Genomic DNA, 11,603 nt, shown 5'->3' with positions numbered 1-11,603 from the left:
AGTGCTCTTCTCATCTATCTTTGGACCTGTCCAGAGCAAGATGACTAATGACTTAGTTGATGCTGATGACAGGGGCTCGCTTTATTGTTTTAATCCCTGAATTGGAGACGGCAAGTAAAATCCAATGGTACTATGCTTAAGAGACTGTTGTATTTTTCACATTCGAGCAAATTTTATATAAAAATGAACTTCGATCCTGACAAAACTAGCTCTGAGTAGATCGCGGCTTTGTTTCCTTCCCAGCGTGTTCTCAGAGTCAAGAGCCGGGTCCCAGTACGCAGTAGGCACTCAGTAAATATTTGTTAAAGAAATGACTCCCTGTATTTTGAGGGGGGTGATTAATAAGGATAACACCTCCATAGCTCCCTTACCACCCCTCCCCACATCATTTTACCCATAATATAGCAGGAAATAAAAGTATGCTAGGTATAGGAATAATTATTTTCTGGTTTGGAAGGAGGACTCACAGTGTAGAAAAGATTGATACCTACATTATTGAGATGCAGGAAATAAACTGTTAAATAATGTAACAATATTTGGAGGTAAAAAAAAAAAGAGGAGTATTTTCAAGGATGATACACAGCGACCACAAATCTCAAAGGAGGGGCAGCCGGGTGGCTCAGTCGGTTGGCTGTCTGACTTCGGCTCAGGTCATGATCTCATGGTTTGTGGGTTTGAGCCCTGAGCCCCGCTTCGGGCTCTGTGCTGACAGCTCAGAGCCTGGGGTCTGCTTCAGATTCTGTGCCTCCCTCTGTCTGTCCCTCTCCTCAAAATGAATACACATTAAAAAATTTTATAAAAGGAAAGTCATGTCCCACCATTGTTGAATAGGGGCATATTTTCTTGTGACTTTGACCTTTTGGAATTCTACTCCGTAAAGTTAATTCACGGGGCTTTTTGCAGCAGAGGGATAACTGTTGTGTCCAATGATCCTGGCAGGAAAAACTAGAAGTAATGTGTGAAGAGAAAGTGACTGGGGTCTTGGAAAGACCAGGATGATCTACGTCTCTGTCAAGTAGTTTAAATTGAAGGCCAAAGTGTATAGCAGGTTACTGCACTGTGAGATGCTTCTTTCCACCAGATTCTTTTTCTCAACTCCTCCCACTTTGTGAACGTTTCCTCTTTGCCTAGGTTCCCATTCATTCTACAATGACTCACGGAATGTCACTGAGCCCTTACTGTGTGCTAGGCGTTGGGCCAGGTGCTCTTGGGAGCACCCACTTGGAACTTGTTAACTGGAGGGAAGGGCAGAGAATAAATGGTCACAGCTGTAATAATATACCAAATATACCAAAGAAATAGCTACTGGGGCACCTGGATGGCTCAGTCTGTTGAGTGTCCAACTCTTGATTTCCACTCAGGTCATGATCCCAAGGTCGTGGGACTGAGCTGGGTGTTCAGAGCGTGGAGCCTGCTTGAAACTCTCTCTCTCTCTCTCTCTCTCTCTCTCTCTGTGCCCCTCCCCCTTCTCAAAAAAAAAAAAGCTACAAACTGTGATAAGTGTTGTGCCTGGTCATGAGGTGCTAAAATAATTTGCTTTCAATATTTGAACAACCTTGCATTCTATATGTGCTAAATTACAAATAACACTTTACATATTAAAAAGTGCGTATATATTTTTACAAAACAGTCTTGGCTCTACCTACCTGCCATCGTAGCTCTCCAGCAGGCTTAGCCAGGTAACACCCAACGAGTTGGCCATTATCGTTCAACCTCGTTAAATATCTGTTTTCTATCCCGGTGTCCAGATATTCTATTTTCTGATCTCAGACCTCTTGATGAGTCATTGCCAAGGGATAAATAGTGGTCTGAAAAGAGGGAGCGCGAACTTCCCAAAGGATTTGCTTATGTGATGTCTCTGAGGGTTATCTCTCCCACCGTAGTTTCTACACGACGAACCTGCCAAGGCATCTTAGGGGAAGTCTGACTGCCTGACAGAGCTCGGCTGCAAACTTTGCCAGGAACTACAGAATACAGACACATTTCACATTTATTCTTTGGAAATCCCGAGGCAAAAATACTCTTCTTCCTTCCTTGGGGCTCGATGAAACGTTCTATTTGACTTCCTCCCCGGCAAGCTGTCTACCTCACACTTTTCAATTCACCTCTCACAGTCGTTTCCTCCAGAAAGCGTTTCCTTGGCTAAGATAAACTCTCTTGAGTTGTGTCAAACCACGCTCATTACACCGCGTTGCCCTTTCAGATGTCAGGTAGTATTTCTCTCACAGAAGTGGCCCGGAGTGCCCAGTGTGATCTGCTTGGAAGTCCTTTCATGCTTGTTTGTTCAATTGCTGCTTGAAATACACATATTCCTATTGCTTTGAATGGTGCGCCTTGTGTGTTGCTACTCTCGATAAATTGCAAATTAATGTTTTTGCTATCAGACGAGATTATTATGCAACTCCCCCATCATCGTCATTGTTATCTCTGAATGGAGGTGTAATCAGGGGTACCCTCGCGAATTCATCCGCCTCATTTGCAATCACGTATAGTTTCTTATCATGTTCTTTGCTTTTTAAATAGCTTTATTGTTTTTGTCAAATTGCTGAATGGTCCTTGTAAAAATTCAAGCAACATGGAAAAGGACAATCCAGAGAGGATGAATTATCCTAGATTTTATCATCTGGAGAAAATTATTATTAAAATTTCAGTGAACATTCTTCCAGATGTTTTTCTGTTTCATATACACACGTAGATATAAGCTTGCAGCTTTACATAAATGTAGCATAACTATTTATGCTGTTCTATAAACTCTATCTGTGGTCGGTATTGGACATCATTCCATGTCAATATGCTTCTGGATACCAATCATAATTCTTAATATTTTCATAGTGTTGGGGCGCCTGGGTGGCTCAGTCAGTTAAGTGTCAGACTCCGGCTCAGGTCACGATCTCACAGCCCATGGTTTCGAGCCCTGCGTCGGGCTCTGCGCTGACAGCTCGGAGCCTGGAGCCTGTTTCAGATTCTGTGTCTCCCTCTCTCTCTGCCCCTCCCCCTGCTCATGCTCTGTCTCTCTCTCAAAAATAAATAAACATTTAAAAATTTTATAAAAAAATTGTTCACTGTGTCATTATGCACATGTCTTAGACGCAACCCTTTGCTATGAGCATTTATGTGGTTTGACGATTTTTCCTAATCTGAACAATGCTATAGGGAAGACTCTTGGGCATATGACGTTTTGCACTGTGGTATCAGTTCCCGGGGAAGTTCCTAGAAGCAGAAATGACTGGGTCAAAAGGTATCTGCAATACTACATCTTGATACCTTTTTTGATACACATGGATAACCGGTTGTAATCACTTCACACCAACAGCACGTGATAATTTTTTATCGTGTCTTTCCTCGTAACATCTTCACGGTGCCCAAGAATATTTTGAGGGCGGGGGGCAGGGGGGCTGCTAATTACGAATCTGAGTGAGTAATAAATGAGTAGCAATCTTTAGACATTGTTTTTCTTGTCGGCAGCGTGGAGGTTAGCACCTCTGCTCTCTTGTCACTATTCTGCTCCTCTGTTTTCATCATCTGAACGAGATGATTTCACTGAATTATCAGACACAAGGGCTTTATGACAGTCAATTTATATGAGCACCTGAACCCATTATACAGCATCATTCATATTTGATATAAAGTGACAGTTGCTTGCAGTTCGCATTGACATTCCTTTAGAGAAGACAATTGCTCAACAGGAATCGTTCTGAATCAATTAATCGAGCCACAGCTCAGCTGCAATGCTGTGACATTCTGACACCAGGAGAAAAGAGCTACTTGGGCATTCTGTGCCGGATCTTTGCCCACGCAAGTTTTATACCATTGAGCTTGTTAAGGTCATTAGATCCTTGACAGGAATCTTACCTGTCCAACATCTGCAACCTCCTGCAGTGGATTTGATTTTTGTCTGCTGAAGTGGGCTCAGTGAATTAAAAAAAAAATATATATATATATATATACATATACACATATATATTATAGTTATATATGTATATACATATTTCTGTGATATGAATATAATTGCATGAGGGTATGCTTATTCATGAAAAATATAAAATCTATTTCTGGTGTGATCATGACCTTGGGAAATTAGGATGTCTTAATGAGCTATCAAATATGCCGTAAGAGTCTCGGAAAATTATATAGAAGCAAGGCGATATTTTGGAGATGATGGTGGGGGTTATAGTGAAGGCGATAGACCAAGGTCTCTAGTTCAATAGATTTTTCTCCTCTTATTTTCAGATCTCATTTCTTTCTTTTTAAAAATTTTTTTTTTTAATATCTGTTTTTGAGAGAGAGAGAGAGAGACTGAGCATGAGCAGGGGCGGGACAGAAAGAGAGGGAGATGCAGAATCTGAAGCAGGCTCCAAGCTCTGAGCTGTCAGCACAGAGCCCGATGCGTGGCTCGAACTCATGATCCATGAGATCATGACCTGAGCCGAAGTTGGATGCTTAACTGACTGAGCCACCCAGGCGCCCAGGACCCGATTTCTTCTTAATAGTTAGATTTGCCTCTGCAATCTTGACCATAATCTTTGCTATGGTCCTTGGCTGGCTAACTCATACCTATGGACCATCCATAGTCCCACTACTAACATCTGGGTCCCACCCTCAGAGATTCTGAATACACACACTGTTCCGGAGTGTGCCCTAGGCACCCAGCATCTTAAAAAGCTGACCTAAAATCAAAATTAACAACAATTGGCTTAGATAAAGAAAGACATTCCAGATGAATAATTAGGTGGAATGTATTTTTGAAATCCCTTCGATGTCGTCTGTATCTCACTCAACTTCAACCAGTTAACCACCCCTCCCCATTGTTATCATTACTTACATAACTTTTACATTTCAAGGTAGTTACATTACCGGTAAATTAGGAGAATAGATAATCTCACAGTGAGAGAAAATTATCTCACAGGTCATTTTGCTGATGGATAAATCTAGGGGAGGAGTCCTGAGACTTGATTCTGCATATGAATCACCTGGAGAGCTTATTAAAGTTGAGTTTACCAGGCCAAATTCCTAGAGATTAGGATTTCAAGGCCGAGACAGAGCTCAGTCATCTGCTCTAGTCACAGGAACCCCAGGGATTCCAACGCCAAAGGCATCTTGAACCACACGTTGCAAACACTGAACTGTGGGGGGTCTAGACCTGTGGTAAACCTAGTCATGGTCTCCCCCTTCAGTCGCCTTTCTGAAAACTTGGCGAAAACAACTCAAGAAATGTGAAGGCTTTAAGACACTTCCCTTTGTTTTCAGCAAACAGGCTCCTACATAAATTCTTAGCTGTTCTTCGTAGGTTTCAGGCACCTGCCTAAAGCTCACTATCAAGGAAGAATTAGAAATAGAGAAAAAAAAGTCAAATCAGCTCAAATTTTGAAAGGGTAAAGTACACGAGAGCGAAGGAAATAATATAAATAAATACAGTACATGTACATTCATTAAAAGAGATACAGGGAAAGAGACAAACAAACTTTTTTATAACAAGAGAGAGAACTTACAATAAATAAAGCTTTCCTGGTCCTCAAACCCCAGAAAATAGAAATTGGCATTTCTGTTGACATTTGGAAGCATGAAATGTGCACAGAATAATGAGAAGTGCTTATGTGTCAAAGAAGAGAGGTTTTTAGAATCCCTGCATACCCCTGCTCCCTCAACCTCCCAGCTTCCAAACCTTTCCAGAGGACGATTCAAAACAATGCATCTTCCTCATTTATTTTCAATGAATCACTTTCAAAAGTGGCTGAAGCCTAAATCAGCCCATTTTTATGGGTTTCTCCATCCACTTTTAACCATCTTTGGGCCCTCTGTCTTCAGCCCATCTGCATCCCTTCTCTTTGGTTTTAAAAATGTCCTCTTGCTAATGAATTCTACGATTTTGTTGAATTCGTTACTTGATTTAAGAACGATTTGGAGAGACTTACTGAACTATGTAATTGTTTATACCTGCTGATGCATTAAAAGAGAACAAGATAACAGCAAATGAAAGTGAACTAGTGAAACAAAAGGTAGCATCGGGAAGTAAAATGAAACCCAAGGAGATGCCATGCTGTAATAGGTGGGCCAGCTCTACAAGGATTGGCACAATGTTCAGAAGACCATGGATGTGACCCTGAACTTTCTAGCAGCCAACACAGAGAGGAGATGTGATTATTTACCTGAATCATAAAATACTTACAAGGTCAAGACTCAACTTTTTCCGGTTCTAGGTCCCCAAAGAATTTCCTCCCGTGGGTCCTCGGCAAGAAAAGCCTGTGTGTAACACAGTGGATGTGGGCCTTGGTTAGATCAAGAAAGTTATGTCTAACACCAAATTGCATAGATTTGCTTCTCACAAGCACATATATGCAGGTGGATGCCATAATCTCAAAAAAGTGTCTATAAAAAGCAGTTCTATGATGCTAAATGAGAAGAGGGAGAGCAAGGAAGTTCAGCCTTCTGATGGTTTGTCTTAATCCTGGAGAAGGTCCCTCTTGGACAGGAGGAATGGCATATTCTTCAGGCAAACCCCGGTAAAAATTACTGCTCTTCCTGAACTTTTGATACATTGGGTAGCAGTGATTTCGAGGTCAGCTCTGTTGTTAACTCCCCATAAAAGTCCTGGAATATCTTGCTTTTTAAATATAGGCAATGAACTTTAAAAGATTGCCTAGTTGGGGGTTGGATTGATATCGTTTATGAACTATCAGAAGTCCATTGAAAAGCTGACTACTTAGATTCAGTCTACTTCTGTGAACCCAAATAGCCCTTGGCAAATATTTTGAAGGTGAACTTTTTTCTTATTGAAATGAGCTTTTTTGACAAACTTAAAATAAGTTTTTCTTATGTAATTCATGAACTTTAAATTCAGTCTGCAAATCTTATTTTATTTATAAGTCTAGCAAATTTTATCAGCAACTTTGCAGGGAGTTTTGAATTCACTTTGGTTATGTTTACAGATTTATATACAATGTTTAAACATTCAAACATTTCACATTGCAGTTATAAATTTGACGCTGTCTGATTTTGTTTTAAAGTACATGTATTTCCTTTGCCCTGACAGCAACCACAAAATCTTTCTGAGCACTTAACTCTTGCACATCATAAAATTTCCAATCCTAAACTAAACTTAGTGAGATTTTAGTTTAAAATCAGAAGTCTTCCTTAGTTACTTAGCTACATATTTTTTTAAAAATTTTTTTTAATGTTTTATTTATTTTTGAGACAGAGAGAGACAGAGCATGAATGGGGGAGGGTCAGAGAGAGAGGGAGACACAGAATCTGAAACAGGCTCCAGGCTCGGAGCTGTCAGCACAGAGCCTGACGCGGGGCTCGAACTCACGGACGGTGAGATCATGACCTGAGCCGAAGTTGGACACTTAACCGACTGAGCCACCCAGGTGCCCCTACTTAGCTACATATTTTAAATTCGAATTGCAAGGTTGTCATTAGGTCAAACTCTCTTAGACATTACATCAATGTGAAATACAAAATACGACACCATATTTCTCAATCTGGAAATACTAACACTATAATTTTATTGTTTAAAAACTTTATATGCTTTTTTCCAAGCTTAAAAGATCCATATACCCTAAAGAAGACAACTATAATTCTGGCTAACTGAAATTATTTCGGCTAAAAGTTCTGACCAGATGTTTACCTCTAAACTACCCCTACTCTCATTTTTCTTCTCAACATATTAAAAAAATTTTCAAACACAATGCCGAATTAAAAGACTTGTACAGCGAGCATCCATATAGCCACCAGGATTCTACTATCAGCATTTCACTAGACTTGTTTATCCCATATTTATCTTTTAACCATTTCTCTCTCCATCAATCAATCCATTTTTGTCTTGGTAAATTTTAAGGCAAATTGTAAACATCAATGGACTTCCCCTAAATGTTTCAGCGGGTGTAACATTAATTAGAATTTCCAGGTTTTGGCTATTGTGAATAAAGTTGTTGCAAACATCCTTCTATGACTCATTTCATTGATTATTGACTTCTTTTTAAGATTTACTGTGTTGTGGGATGCAAAGCTTGAAAAGATATTGGTCTTCTAAACACGTATTATGTGATACCTGTGAACTCAGAGAAGCCAGCAACTTCTACCCAGGTTGACTAGTTTTTGCATTTCCTTAACTTCTATGATAAGTTTATATAGTTCCCTTTAACTGTAAAGATACCTGAACTTGATGGAAAACTACTTTAACTAAAATGTAATTTGTGTCTGATTTAAGGGGATCTCAAATTCTTTCATATTCTGAAAATATTACAACTCATAAGGATATTCAAACTGGAATCCAATGGCTTTATGTGAACTGGGCGTCATGCCCAATAAAACATTAATGAAAATACATAGACTTCTGGGAAAAGAAATATTCTATTTTTAAAAGGGTTAAATGCTACTTACTTTCCCTTGATAGTAGAGGGATTTCACATTAAAGATTGGTTGGGGCACCTGGGTAGCTCAGTTGGTTGAGCATCCGACTCTTAATTTCAGCTCAGGCCATGATCTTGTGGGCATGAGATCCAGCCCAGTGTCAAGTTCTGTGCTGGGTGCAGAGTCTGCTTAAGATTCTCTCCCTCTCCCTCTTGCCCCTGCCCTGCGTGCTGTGCTCTCTCTCTCTCCCTCAAAAAAAAAAAAAAAAAAATTGCAGTTAAACTGTCAGTATCTGTTTTTCTTTTGTTTCTCAAGGATAGAACTCATTTTTAGCTGACCCAGGGCCACCCAGAATACAAACTACATTTCCCAGTCTTTTTATATCTAGGTGCTTTGACGTGATTACATTTCGATCAGTAGGATACAAGCTGAAATGCTGTGTGCAGGTGTGTGCAACTCCAGGGAAGAGAGAGCAAACCCAAACAGAGCCAGCTAGCCAAAGTGGAGGAGCTAGCCAAGTGGAGGAGGCAGAAATCAGTGTTCCAGAAAGCTGACGTGGCCGTGGTTTGTGAATTAGAATACCGAAGAGGGAGCTGCACACAGAAAGAGTTCCAGAGTTCCACAGAGCATGGCACTTGAGTCATTTGCTGAGTTCTGTCCTACATATGGATTCTGTGTCTCCCTCTCTCTCTCTCTGCCCCTTTCCCCGCTCGTGCCCTGTCTCTCTCTCTTTCAAAAATAAACAAACATTGAAAAATTAAAAAAAAAAAAGAAATAACACAAAATGTAGGATTCAAAAATGTACAAATCCAAAACACCTAACATTCAACCACAATTTACGAGGCAGGCAACAAAACAGGAAAATATGACCCATAGCCAGGAACAAAAGTTGATCAGTGAAAGCATGCCAAGAAATGACAGAGATGATGGACTTATCAGATAAGTACTTTAAAACAGGTGTAATAAATAATTAAATATTATAAACATTCTCAAAGATGTAAAGAAAAGCATGAAAACAATGAGGAGAAAAGGAATAAAGCAACAAAGGCCCAAATGGAACTTCTAGATATAAAGAATACTTATCTGAAAATAAAACACACTAATTTTATGAAAGTCACGATCAAAAATACACTGGATGGGATTAATTAAACTATGCCTTCCCCCTAAAAAAAAATTCAGTGGGTTTGAGGATATAGCAACAGAAACCATCCACACTGAAGCAGAGAAAGAAAAAAAGATTAAAAAAAAAAATAAACAGAAGCTTAGTGACTTGTGAAAAAACATCAGGAAGTCTCTTATGTGTATACGGGTTCCTGGAGAAGCAGGACCATAGTGGGAAAGGGAGCAAAATTTTTTTTTTTCAACGTTTATTTATTTTTGGGACAGAGAGAGACAGAGCATTAACGGGCGAGGGGCAGAGAGAGAGGCAGACACAGAATCGGAAACAGGCTCCGGGCTCCGGGCCATCAGCCCAGAGCCCGACGCGGGGCTCGAACTCACGGACCGCGAGATCGTGACCTGGCTGAAGTCGGACGCTTAACCGACTGCGCCACCCAGGCGCCCCGGGAGCAAAATTTTTTAAACAAGTAACTGTGAAAAATGTCACAAATCTGATGAAAAATGGAAATCTATAGATGTAAGACGCAAACAAAAACTGAAGTAGAATAAGCCTAAAAGTAATTACATTAAGCACATCGTGTGCATTTGTGAAAAAACAGCGATAATGAGAAAAATCCTACAAGCAGCCAGAGAAAAACAAAGGCACATGATGTGCGGAGGGATAAAGATCAGAACAACAGCTGAATTGCAGAAACAGTGTCAGCCAGCAGGTAGTGGAACAACATTTGTGAAGAATTGCAAACCCCAAATGAACACCCATCAGGGTAGAAATTTAGAGCCAGTGAAGAGGAAGCTGAGAAGCTACTTCCCCTATCCAGCAACCCACCTGCAAATCAGGGGTGTTACCGCATAGAAACGTGCCTCTGTCTCTGTCTCTAGCTGCAGAGCAGAAACACAGAGGTTTCGCCCAGGGGAGAGTCAGACCATAAGAATAGACAAGCGCTACAGCTCTCATTGAGGGAACTGACTTTATCCAGAACAGAACACACGGAGACTCAAGCCTAAGGGCGCTGTTGAAATCAACACGGATTTTGGTGGTAAGCAGTTAAGAGGAGGAAGGGAGCCCCATGATAGCAACATCAGTTAGAAGTTTCACAGAGAGAGGCTGGGGAAAGAAAGACCTAACAAGAACCCTCCTGGGGTTGAACAAGACTCAATGCCTGGGCTTGAATACTCCTGAAAAAAAAAAAAAAGGCCTGAATAAGAACGTGGAAAAGTGTGTGACCCCAAAAGTTGTGGAGAACAATAGAATAATCAGGCAGAAAGTGGTGGAGGCTAACTGCTGTTGTAATGTCAGTAGAGGCAGACAAACTGGAAGCTTAACAGGGAGATCAAGGAAGAGACACCTTCAAAAAAGAGAGCCCTGCTAAACCACTGTCATCCCAAGGTGACTGAATGCATGCCCAAGGCTGCATCCTCTGAGAAATAGCAGAGGCTGCACATTGTAGAAGAAATACACTCCACTGAAAGGGTCCAGCCAAATCAATAAACAAATAAAGAACTAAATGAAACAACAAAAGTCCTGGGGGTGGTGTGGTAGCCAGAGTTGCCAAGGTATAGTGTCTAATCTGTCCCACGTTCAGCGAAAAATTACAGGAAATGCAAAGAAACAGGAAAACTGTCACCCACAGTGAGGGAAGAAAGAAGAAAACAGAAACTCCATTTGAAAGGGTCCAGATGTCAAAGACTTTGGAGCAGTTATTACAAATACGTTCAAAGAACTCAAGAAAACCACGCTTAAAGAAGTAAAAGAAAGCATGATAACATCTCAGCATATAGAGAATAAAAATAAGAGGATAGAAATTATTATTTTTTTATTTTTACTTTTTTAGAGAGAGAGAGAGTACAAAGAGGGGAGAGAGGCAGAGGGACAGAGAGAAAGAATTGGAAGCAGGATCCACGCTCAGTGTGGAGCCCGACACGGCGCTTGATCCCACAACCCTGGAATTATGACTTGAGCCGACATCAAGAATCGGATGTTCAACCAACTGAGCCACCCAGGTGCCCCATGGAGGATAGAAATTATTAAAAAGAACAGTAGAAATTCTGGAGTTAAAAAATGCAATAGCCATAATGAAAAAAATCCATTGATTATTATTAATGGCAAACGCAGGAAAAGAGGGAATAGAACT

The sequence above is a fragment of the Acinonyx jubatus genome, chromosome B2, assembly GCF_027475565.1.
Source record: "Acinonyx jubatus isolate Ajub_Pintada_27869175 chromosome B2, VMU_Ajub_asm_v1.0, whole genome shotgun sequence".
In the NCBI taxonomy this organism is placed as follows: domain Eukaryota; kingdom Metazoa; phylum Chordata; class Mammalia; order Carnivora; family Felidae; genus Acinonyx; species Acinonyx jubatus.
Note: the sequence above shows the minus strand (reverse complement) of the source record.